The sequence below is a fragment of the Bos indicus x Bos taurus genome, chromosome 11 (genome assembly GCF_003369695.1).
Source record: "Bos indicus x Bos taurus breed Angus x Brahman F1 hybrid chromosome 11, Bos_hybrid_MaternalHap_v2.0, whole genome shotgun sequence".
NCBI classification, from domain to species: domain Eukaryota; kingdom Metazoa; phylum Chordata; class Mammalia; order Artiodactyla; family Bovidae; genus Bos; species Bos indicus x Bos taurus.
In genome coordinates, this window is record NC_040086.1 from 94,806,452 (window position 1) to 94,828,680 (window position 22,229).

General features: G+C 37.9%; 1 protein-coding gene and 1 long non-coding RNA gene across 5 annotated transcripts in view; one reads left to right on the forward strand and one right to left on the reverse strand.

Moving 5' to 3' along the window:
* Nucleotides 1–22,229, reverse strand: part of NR6A1 (nuclear receptor subfamily 6 group A member 1) — a 226,530-nt gene that overhangs the window by 120,597 nt on the left and 83,704 nt on the right. The gene's annotated exons all lie outside the window — the stretch shown is intronic.
* Nucleotides 3,267–22,229, forward strand: part of LOC113901638 — a 47,480-nt gene continuing 28,517 nt past the window's right edge. Inside the window, exon 1 of one of the 3 annotated variants that reach the window (XR_003513496.1) lies at nt 3,267–4,069. This is a non-coding gene — a long non-coding RNA (uncharacterized LOC113901638). The remainder of the gene's footprint in view (nt 4,070–22,229) is intronic. The other 2 variants (XR_003513494.1, XR_003513495.1) reach the window with 2 other exon arrangements.

Genomic DNA, 22,229 nt, shown 5'->3' on the forward strand with positions numbered 1-22,229 from the left:
TGGGAAAAAATCCAAGTACTTATCACAGCTCTCAAGACCCTACATGATAGGGTCCCATCCCACCTTTTCAACATGACCTCCTCCCTGCATTCACTCCACTCCAGCTATTCTACTCTTTCTGCTCCTCAAACACACCACACTCAATCCTATTAGTATCTTAGAGCTCTTATATCTCATTCTCATTGCCCAGATCACACTTCTTCAGAATCTTTACACTCAAGGATTCTTCTCGTCATCATTTGTCTTTCAGCTTGTATATTCACTTCCTCAGAGAAGCATTCTTTTTTATTCCTGACTCTTCTTAGAACCTAGAACAGTACAATATAAATATATATATGTATATATATGAAGAACATCGACACATTTGTTTTAGTGCATTCATTTAACTGCAATTTGAAAATAATGTAAGAAAGAGAATTTACATACACAGGAATATCTGCAAACTGAGTTCAACAAGGGATTGTTCAGCCCTATTGAAGGTTCAAGTAATTAACTGGCAAGCTTTCCTCCAAGTATCCACTCAGGAATCATATCTATCACAGGGCCATAGCTCCTGATGCCTAATGAAAGAATAACTGATTTCGAATCAATGCATAGGCTTAATCTGCATTTAAACACACTGATCATCGTCTCACTATTAAGTTTCCATTACAGCTCAGGAGCCAAAAGAGACAAGGTTCATATCCCATTTTTATCTTTTAAATGCTGTGAAGCCTTGAACAAGTTATCTTACTTATTAATATTAAACAAAGATAACAGTACTTATCTCAGAGTTGTTTTGAAAGTTAAATAATGCATATAATAAACATCTGTTAGAGTCTTGCACATAATAAAAAACCAATAAATTATTCTATTATTAATTCACACTCTTCCAACTAATTTTTATTGATATAAAAGGCACAATTCAAAAAAAATTGACCATAGTCCCTGCCCAGGAAGAGCTCACAGTGTAAAAGGAAAAGAGAGTGAAAAGTGAAGTTGTTCAGTTGTGTTCGACTCTTTGCAACTCCAGGGACTGTAGCCTACCGGGCTCCTCTGTCCATGGGATTTTCCGGGCAAGGGTACTGGAGTGGGTTGCCATCTCCTTCTCCAGAGGATCTTCCCGACCCAGGGATCAAACCCAGGTCTTCTGCATTGCAGGCAGACACTTTACCCTCTGAGCCACTAGGGAAACTCAAAAAAAGGAAAAGATAACCCCATAAAAAATAAGCATAGAAGAATTATATATTAACTCTCATCCAAGAAGCCTGAAAAGAATCTGCCCTGTTCTAGTAAATTTGATACTAGGATCTAGTCAGTCGGAGAAGGCAATGGCACCCCACTCCAGTACTCTTGCCTGGAAAATCCCATGGACGGAGGAGCCTGGTGTGCTGCAGTCCTTAAGAGTTGGACACAACTGAGCGACTTCACTTTCACTTTTCACTTTCATGCATTGAAGGAAATGGCAACCCACTCCAGTGTTCTTGCCTGGAGAATCCCAGGGACAGGGGAGCCTGGTGGGCTGCTGTCTATGGGGTCGCACAGAGTCTGACACGACTGAAGCGACTTAGCAGCAGCAGCAGCAGCAGTCAGTCTAGAGTTAAAAGGCACACCAAAACGCTTCCAACTTATAAAAAGGAATAGCTTTTAAGATGGTCAGAACAGCTCTGTAAAGAAGCCCTCTTAAGATAACAAGAAGAATGGTCAAGAATGATTGTCTTTTTTAAAACGTATTTTAAAAAATTTGTTGTATTTATTTGGCTTTGTTGGATCTTAGCTGGGGCATGTGGGATCTTCATTGTATCAACTGGATCTTTAGTTGCAGAACACGGATTTTCTAGCTGTGGCGAGGGCTCAAAAGGGCATATGGGATCCTAGTTCTCCAACCAGGGACTGAACTTGAATTCCCTGCACTGTAAAGCTGCAGATTCTTAAATCATTGGACCACCAGGGAAATCTGCGAGAATGACTGTTTTAATAGCCAAAAGGTGGAAGCAACTAAGTGTTCATCAACAGATGAAAGGATAAACAAAATGTGGTCTACACATACAACTGAATATCATTCAACCTTAAAAAGGAAGGAAGTTCTGACACATGCTACAACATAAATGACCCTAGAGGACACTAAGCTAAGTGAAGTAAACCAGTCACAAAAAGATAAACACTGTATGATTCTACTTTTATGAGGTATCTTGAGTAGTCAAATTCATAGAGACAGAAACAATAGTGGTTGCCAGAGGCTGGGGGAGGAAGGACTAAGAAGTTAATGTTATGTTAGGTACAAAGTTTCAGTTTGGGGCAATGATGAAAATGCTCTGGAGAAAATGGCAGGGATGATTGCACAACAATGTGAATGTACCTAATGCTACAAAACTATAGACTTAAAAACGGTTAAAATAATAAATATTACGTTATGTGTATTTTACCACAATTTAAAGGAAAAAAAAGGAATGACTGCTCTGTAGTTTACAGAGAGTGAACATCCCTTTTCTTTGACTTTGATCACTGTTATATCCCACAGTGTATCAACTCAGCTTCTCCAGGTTAAGACAAGAGAATTCCTAGGCAGTCACCATATATAAGATACTACATGACATCTAAGAAATAACAAGTCCTTAAACACCCAAACCTAGAATTTACAGCAAAATTGACAGATGTTACACACTGCCCGTGGATTTATTTCTAAAAGTCTAAAAAGCGCAGAAAATAAACCAAAGTATTTTTATGTCTAAATACCAGTTTAGGATTATATATAAGTTAATTCCTAAAGAGACAAGAAAGTCTCCGGGGTTGGGGGGGCGGAGGGGGAGATCAATTGGTCCATGTAGGGTAGATTTCCTATTATCAGTGCTAAGCTCCCATAAAACAACTTTATTCAATTTTTTTAATGTCAATTTACATTAAACAAAGCAACTTTCATACACTAAACAAAAATGTCACAACCAACAGTCCAAATAATGGTCTTATTTCCTAGTGGCCCAGAAAGACAGAAAATAAATCCCAAGGACCCTAGTTCAGATAGACTAGAGAGAGTAGACTGTGGTTCTTGCATAATTAACGACTATGTCACAGTTCAATGGGGTAAACACTTCAGTAGCTTCCCCCCAGCAGCTGCCTATGTGATTAAGGACTAGGATAAGAGTGACAGCTTCACAAAGGCAATAGTAAGAGATAAAGCGTCTTCCTAGCACATTCAAAGACTCCAGAATCCCAAACTTCTCTGCTGTCCTTCCATCCAATTTTCATTAAGAACAATTTATATCATCTAGGAAGCTTCAAAGTCAAATGCTACCTTTATTTTTACCTTATCAAACCCATAAAATCACAGCTGGGGTGTGGTCTAGACATAAGCCTTGGTTAAGATCACAAAAATTCTCAAATCAAATAATTGGGCTAAGTTAGAACAAAGTTCATCAACAAGAAGATAATACAGAATTCAAGCCAAGTTGGCTTCCTTCTGGCATTTCAGAAAGACTAGCATTGCTCCAAATACTAGTACATAGGTGTAAGTAGCCTCTGAGTGGGTAATGTCACCAAACAAAAGCAACACCTTCAAAGTCTCTCTCAGTGACTGGAGGCAGCCAGACACTCAAACTGCCAGTCCTGAATTACGGCCTCTGAATGGTGAGGGCTTCACATTTCACTGATCAGGGCACAGCCCAATCAGAAGACAAACCCCAACACTGCCAGGGACCAGCAAATCCGCTTTCTTCCAGTGTGCACATGACTGAATGTGCTTCTGTCCATCATCTGGGTCATATATAGTTCAATGCGAGCTGAGCAGACAGGGCTGCAAGGAAATCTGGCGCGGTTCAATACCTCGTCTAGTCTGGGTTCCAGTACCTTTTTTTTTTTTTCAAACTGACAAACTCATTTCTCTACCGGGACAGGATGCTGTGCTGGCTGGGAGTTCCATTTCTGCAGCAAGAATCCTATCTGGAAACACAGAAGTTGTCCTCTAAGCCACAGCAGCTCGAACTTTTTTGATTGTTGTTGCTGCTTTCTCCCATCACCCCCACCCCTTTTGACAAAGATCCAACTGTAAAAAGTCTTACGTAACAGTTCAGGACTACTTCGGTTCTTTTACTGGGTAAGCACTTTCAATTTTTTTTTTTTTAAACTAAAAACCATTTTAACATTGAATCTGTTGAGAGTCTTGACTAAAATCTTTTAAGTAATTTGTGTGGTGAAATACTGTCAGTGGATTTTTTAGTCTCATTTCTGCACGTGCTCCTTTGTTCTCAGAACAGAAGCTTTTTATACACACCCCATAACGCAGCTGGAGAGAGTTATGAAGTCAGTTATTATAAGGAACACAAAGGTTGCTTTGCATTCTTTGCCTTTAGATAATTAATTTCGTATGTGTTTTCTTAAAATGAAGTATTAAAGAAGGGAGAAATTGAATAAACGAAAGAATAAACTGTTGGAAAATCTAGCAAAGTTTGTAGTTTTTACCACCTTTTCTATCTGTAGTTTTGTGTGGCCAAACACTTGTGCCGCCTGGGGCGGTGGGGGTAGAGGCAAGCGTAGACAGAGAGGAACTAAGCCAGACATGGACAAAGGCATGAGCCAAAACCAGACAGTCCTGGCCGTTCGATAGGCCAGCAGTGGGTGAGACAGGTCAGCCAGCTGCAGGGGCGGGAGAGGGGGGGAAAGGGGCATGGATGTGTGAGGTGCTCATGTGTGCGATCGTGACTAGATTCTGAAACTGCCAGCCATTTTCCCAGCTATGCTTTGTGCAATCTAAAGGAATGCATCTTCTCTGAAGCAGTCTTGCCAGGGCCCAGTGATAGCAAAGGAGTGTGATGAATACCACAACATATGGAATCAGAAAATACTGGGATCTGGGGTGGGCAAGAGGGAAACGCAGAGGGTGTGGAAATTTTTTAGTGATCTGGAATGTGTTGAGTGACAGGAAGTGCCCCAAGCTCTCCCCCCTTCAACTCTTCTCAGTCGCGCCTGCTTTTGTCTAACTCTTGTAATCTACACACTACTGCTTACAAAGCTGTCTGAGTTTAAGACAAAAAGAAACATAAAAGGCTCTCTCGTTTCATAGTACCTACAATATGGAAGGAATGTAAAAAGCATGGCCCTTTAAGCCTGTGGACATTTTTTCAGGTATACAGGAGAAAGATAACATAACAATTTTCCAAGGGTAATGAGAATTATGAATTATAGTCAAGCTTCCAACCTAATTTTAAAAAATCCCGATTCTGCTATACTTACAAATGTTTACGATGGTTCCTAATTTGAAGGAGGTTTGCTTGTTTGGTTAATACATTGCATTTGAAGTTGTTTCTATTTTCTTTGTATAAATCTGTGCTTTGGGAGGAAAAAAAAGCAAAGTATTCAGAATGCACTGGAAAAAAGGAGATTTTCCCTTCAATGGTTAGAAAGCACTTTTGCTTGATTTCTCAGAGAAAGCCACTCTCTCTCTCTCTCTCTCTCTCATTTTTGCAAATATGCTACAAAGATAACTTTATGTCAGTTAGATGTAAAGTAGAAAACTTTTCACAGAAAACAACAGTACTCTACGTTAAAAACAACTTAGCATTTTCCCAAACTTCCATATTACCAATAGAAACACTACCACTTGAGAGAAAAGTGCCCAAATAGTTGAATGGCTAACTCTACTTCTGGAAGATGAAATGGAAAATTAAGTATGAATAAAATGATACTTGGGAATGTTTCTACCTCCTATCACAAAAAATGTTAGTGGTCAGCCTAGGAGTTAATCTTTCCTAGTATGGCTCTGAGCCTTCATGCCGAGCAGACGTTATTCACATGACGATTCGAAAAGTCCATTCATATATCTCACTACCTGGATTTGAATAGAAACCAGACAGCAATTCTTTAGTTCCAGCCACCATTCGCCCCACTGGACAATAGCGATTTGTTAGCACAGAGTCACAGGCTGTGGGACACAAAGCTTGGAGCTGGAGAAAGATGGGGGATTCAGAGAACAGGAAATTACAGGCCCGATGCACTCCTGGCAGCTCTAAGAATACAAAAAAAAAAAAAAGGGCAACACGGCAATGCCATGTTTAAGAGCTACTTCTAGCTTTTTTAACCACCTCCAATGTCATCAAAGCTCTATTGTTGGAGTACATAAAGTCACGAGTCCCATGTGCTCTCTTTTCTCACTACAGGGAACTTCATTCAATGCCCTGGCATAGTCAGAAAAATCAAAAGCACCCAGAGTTGATTAGTTGTGAACTCTGATAGAAAGGAGAAGGGTATTTTACAAATAAAATGACAGCAAAAAAATATACACTAAGTAACACAAGTGACACATAACAAAATTAATAGGGTCTACAAATTATTTCATAAGACCAAGCAAGCAAAATGAAGCTGGATCTATCAAAACTTCAGGGAAACAAATTCATTTTCAAGTTATCATATAAAATCTATTATTTAATTCCATCCAAAGTTTCTTTGGAAAACATCAATTTAGAAACTAATCTTAGGTAGAACATTTCTGAGTTCTGGGTCGTATTTTCCAAAACAACTAAAATTGAAGCCCTGAGGATTTACTTTGAAATTGTAGAAAGGAAAACTACATTTTCTTTTGTTGGATATCAAACTATTATAGCTTGCTGGCTAAATAAAGAAACCGTCTCCACTTTCTCTTTAGATATAAGAAATGACATTACTGGTAATTCTAGGTGAGGGGAGAGGGATATTCTTCCATCTCAATGAGCAGAAGAGAACAGTACATGGGTTTCTCTGCAAGCTCTCATGCTGCAACCTGAGCACCAAGGGGCCAGAATGATGTCCATTTCAAAATGAGGGGACACGGCACAACAAAGTTGTAAATGGTTTTGTTCTTCTTTCTTCTGTGATCCATTAGCAAACACAAGTTCCAAATGACAGCATACCTGAAATACTCATCAGATGAGATTGTGAATGATCAAAAAGTGCTTTGGAAATATGAACTGTTGTACTCTATTTGGTTCTATGGCTTTAGGATAAACACATACCAAATTTTATGTTGTTGGAAAACCAATATGCAACTTTTAAACTACTACTAATTGTTGGATTTCTTCAAATTCTATCATTACTCACCAAACACAAGGATCAATTACAACCTCAAACTATGCTATAATTACATGTGGCTATTTTTATTTGAATTTAAATAAAAAGTAAATAAAATTTAAAATTTCAGTTGCTCAATCACACTAGCTGCATGCATTTCTAGCACTCAATAGCCCCATGTATGTAACTAGTGACTATTATACTGGACAAAGCAAAAAATTGTATTTCGAACCGCAGAAAGTTCTGTTGGACAGTACTGATCTAGAGCGTATGCTTGCTAAGTCACTACAGTCATGTCTGACTCTGCGACCCTATGAACTGTAGCCCACCAGGCTCCTATGTCCATGGGATTCTCCAGGCAAGAATACTGGTGTGGGTTGGATGCCCTCCTCCAGGAGATCTTCCCGATACAGGAATGGAACCCACATCTCTTATGTCTCCTGCATTGTCAGGCATGTTCTTTAGCACTAACACCACCTGGGAAGCCCAACTAGACCATGCTTATATCCAGAACACGTTTTTAACTGCACATCCAGCTCGACATGAAAGAAATTGATCTCTAAGCAAAAGCCACAGTGACAAGGTAGTGAGTACCATGATACTTCAGAGATGTCTAAAACAGACATTTTGAAACCAAAGATTTCATTTTTTCCCTTGGTCTATAATGAAGGTTATAAAGAATATTAAGACAGTAATGACAGACATGCAGCAGTGGCCACAGTAGAATGTTCCAGAATGGCATTTAGTGTCATGACTACATGTCTTAACCATCAAATTTACCATCAAATAAAACAGACATGATAAACATGAATACGAGGTTCTTCAATTTGGATGCATTCTCAACCCATTCTATTCCTGCTTGGTGCAAGAAACTGGTTTTTAAGGTCAGGTGGACATTGGTTGGATTCTTGGCTCTGCCACTTATTTACTATGTGATCTTCAATAAGTCACTTCCTCTCTTTGTCTCAGATTCCTCATACATAAAACGCAAATATTAATGCCTTCCTGACAGTCATTTTAAGGTTCAAGGATCATATATATAAAAGATCTTGAACTCCCGGCACATTAGAAAATACTCTGGAAATGTCAATTCTGTGAAAATACAGTAAGGGCTTAAGGTTCAATTCACTGTCTGAGACTCTTCCCAAACACAGAGAATGGAAATAGAAGGGTCAAGGCTGATATACAGCACAGACAATTCTCTGTTTAAATTTTAATTAAAACAAACATATGAAGATGAAAGCTGTCAACACTGCACAAAGAATTTCACAAAGTCTTAGAAATATTAAATGGATTGAATGAATATAAGAAAATTATCATTTGAAAAGGTAGGTGGAACAACAAATTTTAATATCATGAGGTGTTTTTAATACTAATACTAATTTAATGCTATTTAGTATATAAGAATCATTTCTTAAATTAAGAAATAATATTTCCTGGAGATATTTTTTGAATAACATTTCTACTAATTCTTGGTGATTAAAACAAAAACATGAAAATTCTAATATTGCCCATGACTAAGAAATTAAAATAGCTTCCTGCAGGTATGAGAAAGAAAATTCATGTCTTTTAAAAATCAAAGCCATACATCTAAAACTAACACAACAATGTAAACCAACTATACTTCAATAAAAACTTTAAAAAAGAAAATAAAACCAGTCATAGAAGGAATTCCTGGGCAAGAGCTGTACTATATCTGTACAATCATTTTAATGTTGAAAATAATCTAGCAGAAACTAGAAATAGTAGGTGTTTCTTAATGATGATGCCAAATAACTGAAGAATGTTGAACATGTCACAAAATCTTTTCAGAGCATGAAAAGCAAGAGATTTTCAAAAGCAAATAGCAGAACTACGTTTAGGGGAGATAATGTGCTATACTGTAAAATCTAAAAACCTAGGTTCACATCCAAGAAACTGGCTGGATTAGATACAGCATGAAATTTTAGCTCTGCCACTATTTAGCTAGGTGACTTTTAACAAGTCACTTATAAATCTTTGTTACCAGTGGTGGTTCAAAAAATACATCTAATACTGGAGGCTAAATGACAGAGCACTTGGGAGGTGAAAAATTTTGATCTGCCAGAGACTATTCAAACATGTATCATGCACAGTGCTAGACCCAGGCTGAATGATGAACAAAACAGATATAGAAGTTGCCCTCATGGAGCTGCTAAGTTATTAACTGAGATAACAATTGCTAGGAGTTACCTCATTTAAAAAATAGTAGGCATGTGAGTTTAGAAACTTTGAGAATGGATCCAATAATTTGGGGAATCTGCCCTGCCATCCTTTGAAGCTGAAGTTCATAAGAATATGAAAGAGGGTACACCCTTAGCTCCATTTGATTCAAGGAAAAAGAGATGCTAAACTATAAGATCTTAATGGATTTCAAGCAATTAAGGAAACACCTTCAAATACACAGAGTGGTTGCACAGTGATCACTACTCAGATCTGTGGCAAACCACTATCTCATACAAAAGCTCAGCTCCTTTTGATAGATGATGATGAAGAACAAGATAATTTCTGCAGGGGACAGCGTAAAGGTGGTCTGAGTTAGGACTGTCTAATTTGGGAAAAGACCATGATACACTGGAGCATTAAATGTGATACATATTTCCTTCACTCCCTCTCCTAAGACTATGCTCTTAGAACTTACCACTTCAATGGTGCATACTACGACCATCATGATTACACAGCTAGCTGTTAGCAACCAAAAATATCTGAGACATGGATGATAAATATAAAGAGAAGGCATGGCTAGGGCTAGTCACAAGTGGGCTTCTGTACAAACTAGAACCATGTCTATGAGGTAACTAAATATTAACTGGATTAACTCTTTTCCAACTGGAATTTAGTCTTTGTTGTCATAGGACTATATCAAGAGTTACTGTTAACAATAGATAAAGTATATCCATATACCACAACAGCACAGTGTTATTTCCACAGAATCTGAGGCTCCTGCTATCCAAATCCCAATCAAGAAATACCATTCTAGTTTCTCAATATTTACAGAACTTGGATTTCCAAACAGATTTTTTTTCCCCACCAGCAAGGACCCAATATCAGGTGGTCTTTTGCCTTTTCTTTGTTCACTGAATATCAAAGTCAAGTGGAAAAGAGATCTGGCAAATGTACGTAGAACAAATTTGACAGTTAAATAAAAAAATAGGTTCCCAATCTGTCATATGTTACTGTGATCTAGATTTTGTTAGAAGTACCTCCATTTGGCTTTCTAATAGCATTACATTTTGTCAGGCTCACTTCTCTATATAATCCTGTATTACTGGAACAGACAGTCTCTACTTCTGCTTGGCCACTTAAAAGCTTCTAGGTATACAATTCATTCTTTCAAAGGCTATCTGTTGAATGCTTAGTACATGCTAAGCCTCATTCTAGGCTCTGAATATACATACAATAGCAAACAAAACAAAGATCCTATCCTTCAGCATCATAGTCACAAAGACTTGAACCCAGTCTCAGCTTAAGCACTCACCAACTGCATGACCCTAGACAAATCTGCTTCTCTGGGGCAGGCAGGTGCAGGGCGGGGGGGTTGGGGGTGGGGAATGCGGAGGGAATACTACTACTTCAAAGAACTGCTGTGAAAAGCAGTGCCTAGCATAGTGCCTAGAATACCACAGATGCTTGACAAACATAGCTCAAGTTTTACAAATAGAAGATATTACTATTATCCATCCTGCTTTCACATCCATGCATCTGAGAATTACTCTAGTTTTTTTTTAATAACAAAAGGTTTCAATGGCATATATGTACCTAAAATACATATTTCAGGTGTTAAGAGATAAGCAGAATAAGAGTCATTAATGGATGAACTACTATTTCTGGTTATTAAATAGTTTCTGGTTGCATATGCTAAACACAAGACAGCAAGAATATATGAGAAAAAAAATACTTTGAAGTTAGGATTTTAATGGTGAAATGGATCCTTGCACTCACACAGATTTTAAAGGGTAGGACATTTTATTTCTAGTAGCACACTATTTCAGTCAACTTAATCAGAAATTGTACAGATGAAACATAACTAAAAGATCTGGATTCTCAAGTCTACCACAGACATAAGGCAGGGCAAAGAAAGTATATCTTTTCCTTTAAAGATCATTATAGATAAGCCTCATTGAGAAAGGAATGTCTCTGAAAGAAAATTCCTGGTCAACTATAGTGATATACTTTATAAAATAACTTATAAAATGACATGGAAAATTGTAATGATAATTTAGGATGCACAAAATCGGTATTTTCACATCTGAATTAGTTTCATATTTTAGGAAGCAGCAAAGAGTATTAAACATGGAGATAAATTTTTGGTTTCCCAAATGCAATAAAATACTATAAATTCTTAGCAAAGCAAGAAAATAACCAAGAATATCACTTATTCAACAAAGCTTTATTGAATGACACCTTTGTTTCAGGTATATGTACAAGAAGACATCTGAAGTCCTTAAGTTCTTTCCTGGAAACACAAGCCTTTAGTATGCTTACCAGTCTGGCCCTCTTACATTATGAAACATATGCCCTGCCTAATTGTTGCAACACTAAATACTTCATACCATGGCTAAAAAAAAGGAAAACCTTTCAGGACACACAATGTACTGAATGATCAACTTAAAAATCAAAATTTCTTTAAAAAAAAAAAAAAAAAAAGCCCAAACCCAATACAATCTAACTGAATAGATTCCACTTGCATGACCACTTATCGGCACAAAATAATCTTTATCCAAGTACCTCGAGTCAAGAGGAATTCAAATAATGACAGGAAGAAAAAAAAAACTATCACTTCCCATGGACTAATAAAATTACTACCATTTTTCATTTCTTCATAATTTTCCCTGTAAATGCTTATTTTCAATCTGAAAAGAGGGATTTCTCCTTAGGAGAAAATGATGATCCAGGTTTCCTGTAGATATTTTAGAGTATGTGTATGTAATAGAAGAGAAGTTGTCACAGTAACTGCCTGCTCCAAAAATGAAAGCTGATCAGCTCATGTGAAAGGACAGATTTCTGGTAAAGTTTTGCATCTGTTAGGACTCTGTTATCTATACATAACTAACATGTTTCAAAAACACACACTTCCTAAATAATAACAAATAATTATTAAAGGTCTACTACGTATCATTTGAAAAGACCCTGATGCTGGGAAAGATTGAAGGCAGGAGGAGAAGGGACGACAGAGGATGAGATGGTTAGATGGCATCACCGACTCAATGGACATGAGTTTGAGTAAACTCCAGGAGTTGGTGATGGACAGAGAGGCCTGGAGTGCTGCAGCTCATGGGGTCGCAAAGAGTGGGACACAACTGAGCGACTGAACTGAATCAAACATATCAGAACCTGTGTAGTGTTTTTCTACACATGCCATTTAATAAGCAAACCACCTCAAGAATCCAGTACTGTTATTAGCACCTATTTTATTGACGAGGCTACTGCAGCTTGGAAAGCTTGTCCATTGTCAAAAGTGCTAGGAAGAAGCAGAGTCCAGATGAGTGGTTCTTGGGAAATTGCTCAGTTCCCTTCAGCAGTTTGATTTTCTATGGTTTGCTGGCACATTTACCTCCCTTTAAAATTTTTCCTGTCAAAAACTGGGTAAATTTTTTTCTGCTTCTAACTTTGAAAGAACTAGCTTCCAGGATCACGAGAATATGGGACAGTACATTGCAATTTTACATATGATGAAAATAAATTCCTGAATGTCAGCAAGTATATAGTCTAAATTATGCATGGAACTTTTAAAATAGCTAGATATCATTTATTTATAAGGTTTCAAGTCTCAAGAAAAAGTAGAAAGAACTATATGATTTCTCAAAAACTTACTTAAGTATAAACAATATAGTCTAATTCGGGGAAATCCAGTGTTTTCAAAAATAGATTAGTGTCCACTGTACCAATGCTCTATGATTATACTTTAATGTTGTTGAAATGGATATATAATATCTTGAAAGAACGGCATTTCTGGATTACATGTGAACGTGAAAGCCTGTTGTTAACAGTAAAGCAAAATTATCATTAACATTATTTTGAGGTACTTCAGCTTTAATAGTTCCTAGAAATTCTCATTTACTTTTTGATAACAGATAACTAGAATTCTTAATTTTGGGCAGGTAGCAAAATATAGAGAAAAAACCACAGACAGTGTGACAAAATGCCAAACCATCCCCAAGAAAAAGAAATGCAAAAAAGCAAAATGGTTGTCTGAGAGGGCCTTACAAATAGCTGAAAAGACAAGCAAAAAGCAAAGGAGAAAAGGAACGATATATCCAGCTGAATGCAGAGTTCCAAAGAATAGCAAGGAGAGATAAGAAAGCCTTCCTAAGTGATCCATGCAAACAAATAGAGGAAAACAACACACTGGGAAAGACTAGGAATCTCTTCAAGAAGATTAGAGTTATCAAGAAAACATTTCATGCAATGAAGGGCACAATAAAGGACAGAAATGGTATGAACCTAACAGAAGCAAGAAGGTATTAAGAGGTGGCAAGAATACAAAGGAACTATACAAAAAAGATCTCAATGACCCAGATAACCACAATGATTAGATCACTCACCTAGAGCCAGACACATCCTGGAGTGTGAAGTCAAGTGGGCCTTGGGGAACATCACTACGAACAAGGCTAGAGGACATGACAGAATTCCAGCTGAGCTACTTCAAATTTTAAAAGAGGATGCTGTTAAAATGCTGCACTCAATACAGCAGCAAATTTGGAAAATTCATCAGTGGCCACAGGACTGGAAAAGGTCAGTTTTCATTCCAATCCCAAAGAAAGGCAATGCCAAAGAATGTTCAAACTACTGCACAATTGCACTCATCTCAGACTCAAGCAAAGTAATGCTCAAAATTCTCCAAGCTAGGATTCAACAGTGTGTGAACCAAGAACTTCCAGATGTTCAAGCTGGATTTAGGAAAGGCAGAGGAACCAGAACAAATTGCCAACATCTGCTGGATCATCGAAAAAGCAAGAGAATTCCAGAAGAACATCTATTTCTGCTTCATTGACTACACTAAAGCCTTTGACTGTGTGGATCACAACAAACTATGGGAAATTCTTAAATGGGGTGAGAATACTAGATCACCTTACCTGCCTCCTGAGAAATCTGTAAGCAGGTCAAGAAGCAACAGTTAGAACTGGACATGGAACAACAGACTGGTTCCAAATCGGGAAAGGAGTACGTCAAGGCTATATATTGTCACCCTGCTTATTTAACTTATATGCAGAGTACATCATGAGAAATGCCAGGCTGGATGAAGCACAAGCTGGACTCAAGACTGCTGGGACAAATATCAATTAACTCAGATATGCAGATGACACCACTCTTAGAGCAGAAAGCAAAGAGGAACTAAAGAGCCTCTTGATGAAAGTGTAAGAGGAGAGTGAAAAAGTCAGCTTACAACTCAATATTCAAAAAATGAAGATCATGGCATCTGATCCCATCATGTCATGACAAGCAGGTGGGGAAGCAATGGAAATAGTGACAGACTTTATTTTCCTGGGCTCCAAGATCACTGCCAAAGGTGACTGCAGCCATGAAAAGACATTTGCTCCTTAGAAGAAAAGCTATGACAAACCTAGACAGCATATTAAAAACCAGAGACATACTTTGCTGACAAAGGTCCATATAGTCAAAACTATGGTTTTTCCAGTAGTCATGTATGGATGTAAGAGCTGAACCATAAAGAAAGCTTAGCACCAAAGAACTAATGCTTTGAACTGTAGTGCTGGAGAAGACTCTTGAAAATCCCTTAGACTGCAAGGACATCAAACCAGTCAATCCTAAAGGAAATCAGTCCTGAATATTCATTGCAAGGACTAATGCTGAAGCTTAAGCTCCAATACTTTGGCCACCTGATGCAAAGAACTGACTCACTGTAAAAGACCCTGATGCTGGGAAAGACTGAAGGTGGGAGGAGAAGGGGACAACAGAGGATGAGATGATTGATTGGCATCACCAACTCAATGGACATAAGTTTGAGCAAGCTCCAGGAGTCGGTGATAGCAGGGGAGCCTGGTGTGCTGCAGTTCATGGGGTTGCAAAGAGTTGGACATGACCAAGCGACTGAACTGAACTGATAACAACATGGGTTTAATTAAAGCTTTACTACTAAATTTCTGACTAACATTCTCTGAGCCTCAGTTGCCTCAGCTGTAACATGGGAAAATACTAAAGTTCTTCATACAGCTGCCTTAAATGACAAAGTACCCAGTGCCCATCAGAGTAGTGTTCAATTATTAATAGTTCTCTTCCTTTAGGAAGTTTTTTTCTTTGAAAGAGCCAGACAGAGTTGTTCCAAGTTTGCTGGTGGATATGATCTAAACAAAAATAGAATTGCACCGCTCAAAATTTGTGGCTGGAAATCACAAATTTAAAGTAAGTTTAAAGTTGGTCTTTTCTTATTCATTCAAATATTCTTATCAAACATTCAATAACAGTTCAATTTATTCATCCAAAGAGTCACTGAAAACTTACCCTATAGCATGTTAAGCACAAAAACTCCTTCATCTTGTGCAAAAGGAGCTCACAATCTAGTAGTAGAGACAAACCTTAAACAGATAACATGGTGTTCTAAGTGCTATATTAAAGAGAAGTTCAGGATTATGGGAGCCCAAATTAAAAGCACGTAACCTGGTAAGGGAAAGACAACTAGGAGGAACATCTGAGATGCGTACTGAAAGATAAATGTAATTTGTAGAAAAATAGAGAAAAAGAAAAGGTGCTTTTCAGGCACAGGAAATAGTGTGAGCAAAAAGCACTAACATGAGAGACCAACCTGTGTATTCAAGAAACCACATGTACAATGTTGGTGGAGCTCAAGAGGAATAGAGACAATTGATAGGGTAGGCAGAGGCTTCCTCTGTCAGGTTCAAATAGTGAAATTCATTCCAACCCTATGTAGTAATTCACTAAACTTGTATAAAAAGGGTGACTTTAGTTCAATTTTACAGCTTAATATGTTAACTGTCACTCAATCTGATAGCTTTAAAATATACACACACATACAATACACACACACTTGGTTTTGTGGTGGGTACATGCACTCCACACACTTGTCATTTTCCATCTAGATCAGAAGACCCTGCTTGAGAAACCAAATAAGTTATCTGAATTGGGTAATTACTGAAATATGTATAGTCATTCAAGATATACAGACTTCTCTGGACTTTTGTTGACTCACACAACTGAATATACAACAGACCCTCAATACACACTAAATGGATTAAATTCCAGTGAGTGAGAGAGAAACCTTTCAGATTTCCTGTTTTAAAAAGCCAAGTGGAACAAAGACTTTATAATAATTTCCCCATCTTTTCCGCCCCCTCTAGCCTTCCCCTCACAGGAATTTGGTTAATATGTTTCTTAAGATTTTTGCTTGTTTGTTTTAGATCAGACTATTTTTAGTTGTCTAAAAGTCTAAATACCTAGGAAATGAGAAGTATTATTTTATTACTAAATTACATACTGACATTAACACACTAGACTAGCTCCATGCAAAAGCATCTGACAAACATCCTCACTAAACCCCACGATTCATTCAAGATTCACTGTCAATAAATACAGACTGGGAACAGGAAATAATATGATTGAGAAAAAAATTAAGATGTATATTTAGTTTGGGAGCCAAGGGTGTACCAAGTTTAGGAGCAATGAGGAAACAGATGTGACTTAAGAATCACTGTATTAGGGCCCCATAGTGAAAGCTTTTGTCAGGTTAAAGTATTTAGACTTTATCTAAGTTGGGGCATCAAGATTTTAAGTAAAGTCAAATTTGCATTTAGCCACTGGGTTAAAGATGAATTAGAGGTAGGCAAGACTGGGTTTCCCTGGTGCCTCAGACAGTGAAGAATCTGCCTGCGATGCGGGAGACCTCGGTTCAATCCCTGGGTTGGGAAGATCCCCTGGAGGAGAGCATGGCACCTCACTCCAGTATTCTTGCCTGGAGAATCCCCATGGGCAGAGGAGCCTAGCAGGCTATAGTCCATGGGGTCGCAAAGAGTCAAGCTCAACTGAGCAACAAAGCACATGACTGGAGGCAAGGAAAATACTTGGGCTATTGCAGTAATTCAGATGAATAGATGATGGCTTTGACTACAATGGTGGCAGAAAAGATGCAAAGGCTGTCACATGCTATAACACGGATGAACCGTAAGGGCATTATGAAATAAGAAGCCAGACAAAGACAAATACTGTATGCTTCCAATAATATGGTCTATCTAAAGCAGTCAAAGTTATAGAAACAGAAAGCAGAATGGTGGTTACCATGGATGGGGTTGGAAGGGAAAACGAGAAGCTGTTTAACAAATACAGAGTTTCTGGTCTCCAAAAAGAAAAAGTTCTGGAGATCTGCTGATCAACAATGTGAAATTACTTAACATTACTGAACTGTATATTTTTAAAAGGTTAAGAGACAAATTTTACATTATGTGGGGTTTGCCACAATTTTTCTTTTTAAAGATGTAAACAAGAGACCAGGGCTTGTTTTACTTTGACATTTTGCTCTGTTCAACCTCTGAACAATTCCCTTGCTGTTTTACTGAATTATAAAATAAACATGGCTAAATGAGATCTGATTTGCAGGGCATCAGAAGTTCCACATGATCTCAAGTATCTAAAATACTTTACCTGTCATGCTACTTACTTAACATTTCCTTCATTAAAGTTGCTTTTTAAAATATTATTGTTTAAAGCATGTTTAAAATATTATTGAAAAATAACTCAAAATGTGAGAAACGCTAACTGAATAAAAAGCAAAACCCCACCAATTCTCTCAAAACCCTACCCTGATCCAAGTATTATTGGTTTGGTATGATTCCTTCCAGCTTTCTACTGTAAATTTTAAAAAGTCATTATTTAAAGCCACTTTTAAGTGACTAACCCCAAGTCATTAACTAGAAATGATCTAACACATAAGTCCTTGAGCCTTATGCTTCTCCTCAAACTTTTAAACCAAGCTTCTGCCTGTTTTTTTAAAATTTTGTTTGTTCAAGAGGAGAAGGGGGTGACAGGAGATGAGATGGTTGGATGGCATCACCGACACAATGGACACGAGTTTGAGTAAGCTCCAGGAGTTGGTGATGGACAGGGAAGCCTGGTGTTCTGCAGTCCATGGGATCGCAAAGAGTCGGACACGACTCAGAGGCTGAACTGAACTGAACACACTTGTGAAACCGACACTCAAATCAGGATATAGGATATTACTAACTTCTCAGAAAACTCTTCTGCTCCCCCTCACAGTAATTATATCCTCTCAGTAAAGGTACTATTATGACTTCTATCACCACAGATTAGTTTAGCCTATTTTTGAACTTTACACAAAGGTACCGTTGTTCAATCGCTCAGTCATGTCTGATTTGTTGTGACCCCATGGACTGTAGCACAGCAGGTTTCCCTGTCCCTCGCCAACTCCCAGAGCTTGCTCAAACTCATGTCCATTGAGTCATTGATGCCATCCAACCATCTCATCCTCTGTCATCCCCTTCTCCTCCTGCCTTCAATCTTCCCCAGCATCAGAGTCTTTTCTAATGAGCTGGCTCTTTGCGTCAGTGGCCAAAGTACTAGAGCTTCAGCGTCAGCCCTTCTAATGAATATTCAGGATTGATTTCCTTTAGGATTGACTAATTTGATCTCCTTGCAGTCCAAGAGTAATCACATATTATATAATCTTTTATGTCTGGCTTCTTTTGTTCAACATTTTGTATAGGAGATTCATCCATGCTGCTGCATACTGTCGGTCTGTCCATATCACTGCCATACAGTATTCTACTTTGTAAATTATATAATTCATTTACCCATTTTACTGGGTTGTTTTTTAATATAATTTTTTAAATTTATTTTTTGCTGCCCTGGGTCTTCATTGCTGTGTGTGAGCTTTCTCGAGTTGCAGTGAGAGGGGGCTCTTCTCTAGCTGCGATGCACAGGTTTCTTGTGGTGGTGGCTTCTTTTATTGTGGAGCACAGGCTCTAAAGCTTCACCAGTTGCAGCTCCCGGGCCCTAGAGCACACAGGCTCAGTAGTTGTGGCACACAGGCTTAGTTGCTCCACAGCATGTGAGATCTTCCCGGACCAAGGATCAAACCCCTGGTCTCCTGCATTGGCAGGCAAATTATTTACCACTGAACTACCAGGGAAGCCCCCATTCTACTGCTGATAGATATTCAACAGTCTCCAGTTTAGTTGTTGCCAGTTTGGGACTACTACAAATAATGTTATTATGAACATTCTCGTAAGTGTTCATTCAGCATATACTTTATCCACTATTTGTTGGGTATATGTCTAGAAATGGAACTGCTTATGTTCAGCTTCCAAAGATGTTATTACTGAAGAGTTTCAAATGTTTGTACCAGTTTACGCTCTACTTCTGTTGGTAAAGGGTGTTACAGCTGTTCTCTCCAACACTTTACATAGTCAGGGTTTTTTTTGTTATTTTAATTTTAGCTATTCTGGTGGCCATGTAGTAGCATATCATTTTTAAATTTTTTTCATTTTTCTGATTTCTAGTGGTGTTGAGTACCTTGAACCAGAGTTTGATGGGTATCTCGGAGGTAGATTTAATAAATCACAGTGAACAACTGACTGAAGATAAAGAAGAGAAAATCTAGAATGACAAGAAAGACGAAAGCTATTTAGCAAAGGAAAAAGGGGCAGAAAACACACTCCCTTTCTGAAATTATTAGTTCTGAGTTTGCCAATGGGAATATGTGAATTTTGAGATTCAAGACTTGAATGCAGCTAAGATTCAATGACCATATAAAGGTTCTCATGTTAAAAAGTAATTTAAAACAAAAATCTTCAACACCACATGTTAGGTTGTAAAGAAAATAAATTTACAATCCAAAGGAAGCAAAATAAAGATAGACTAAAGTGCTGTATTTAAAAACAGAGCCTTATACATGCTTAAGATTCCTCCCACTATAACTTCTAGGAATTCCTGTGAAGATAATGGAAAGAAATCTACAGAGAGATGAGCCCAGTAAATGGAATTAAAGAAAAATTCAAAGCGTTAATAAAAGACAAATTCACTAAATCAGTTAGACAAGGACCTCCTGTGTTCTTACAAGAAGGCCATCTCTGACACTTCAAGTTTCTCTGTTATGAGAACAAGAAGAAGACGAAAAGCAAGGCTTACAATTAATCAACAAACTATGTGAGGATTATAGATGAGAAACAGATTTGGAGCTAGGCTCTGTCTTCTGAGATTCTTCTCATCACCAGAACATCTATAGCTAATTATTGCTTCACATTATTATGTGGTATCAAGAGCTTGGGGTCTGGATACAGACCCTGTATTTAAATCATAACTCTATCTCTCAGTAGCTATCTGTACATATTTGTACACATATATGTACATACATATGTGTGCATACATATATCTTAAATTTTTTTAATATTGGAATATAATTAACAATGCTGTGCTAGTTTCTAGTATACAGCAAAAATGAGCAGGAGACCTCCTTAGCTATTTGACTCTAGGCAAGTGCACATCTCCAGCTTCAGTTTTCTCGTATCCAGAATGAGAACAGTAATTATCCACAGCACTACTATGAACATTAAATGAGATAATACAAAGTAAAGCAATTAAGTACAATGCCTGACCCATATTAAGTGCTCCATAAAATTTGATATTATCATCTGCAAAATGGGGCCAATTCACACTTGCATTAAGACTGAAAAGAAGTAAAATGACATGTATAATGCCTGTACAGGAGGCACTCAAATGGTAGATATTATTATTACCTCCTACTTTTAGGAAACTGTGTCATTCAACATCAAACTGCATATGAAATGGTATAATGCACTGGTTAAGAACACGATGGGTTTGAAACTCCTGAGTTCAAAGCCTGGCTTTGCCACTCATTAGCTATGTGATCTTGGGCAAGTTACTTACCTTACTGTGCCTTTCAGTTTTTACCTGTAAAATTGAAATCATAAGTATCTATCTCACTGGACTGTTGTGAGGATTAGATAACTCTTTTTAAGTGCTTTATTTATAAAGCTCTAAAGACAAAACCTGGAACATAAATAGCGTATAAGTATAAACTGTTATTATTTTAATAGCAGCGGTATATATGTTTTGTCTGAAAGAAATGGGAGGAAATTAGCTCAGTTGGTAAAGAATCCACCTGCAATGCAGGAGACTCGAGTTCAATTCCTGGGTTGGGAAGATCTGCTGGAGAAGGAATAGGCTACCCACTCCAGTATTCTGGCCTGAAGAATTCCACAGACTGTATAGTCCATGGGGGTTGCAAAGAGTTGGACACGACTGAGTGACTTTTACTTTCAGGGAATTCCCTGGCAGTCCAATGGTTAGAACTCTGCTTTCACTGCTGAGGGCCTGGATCTGTCCCTGGTTGGGGAGCTAGGATCCCATAAGCTATGCAACACAGCCACAAGAAAAGGGGGGCAGGTAATAAGTTTGGACATAGGCAATTTAATGTTCTTCTTAGAGATAAGAGAAGCCCAATGAAAACACTCATCTACTCAGCCTTAAAAATCGGGAGGAAGGCTGAAAGAATAAAAAGTTAAACACAAGAACTGTATCACTACTAAGGAAATATGACCTCATCTGTCCAGAAATAGTTAGGGGGTAAATGTGCTTTCTGGCTCCGCCCTCACTGTGCAACAATTCAGATGAAGGAAGCCTACATTCCACAGAGAGAAGGAAATTACTTTTCCTACTTTCACCTTACAACAGCCTGATAACCTACCCAGTGAGCTAGAGAGACTGGTGCATCTTCACATCTTTTTAGATAAGGGAAGATTGCTTAGAACAGAATAATCAATCCTAGAAGCCATCTCAGAAATGTCTTTCTGCATTATACTAATATTTTCTTTCCACACTCCACAAATCTTCATTCCTGGGCAAGGCAGAAGAGGTATCTAAAGAGGCAAAAATGCCAACAAGTAGCACACTTCAGAATTAAAAAGAAATCCCATGCTTGTTCTTAGGTTATGAGGTCAATCCTGTGTTCTGGTTTTTGCAGCTGACTCACAAAATGAACAAAATACTGAACTGCATCAACAAATAAAATTAGTGATTTGCAATTTATCTGTTTAAGTTTGTGCCTCCTACCAGACAGATCTTTGAAAAAAGATCTTATTCAACATCAGCATTCGGTACATACAGAAGGTGTTCGATAAATGGTGACTGATTTTAGTCACTGAGCACCTCCCCCTTGTAAAAGGTACTATGGTAGATGCCAGACAGCC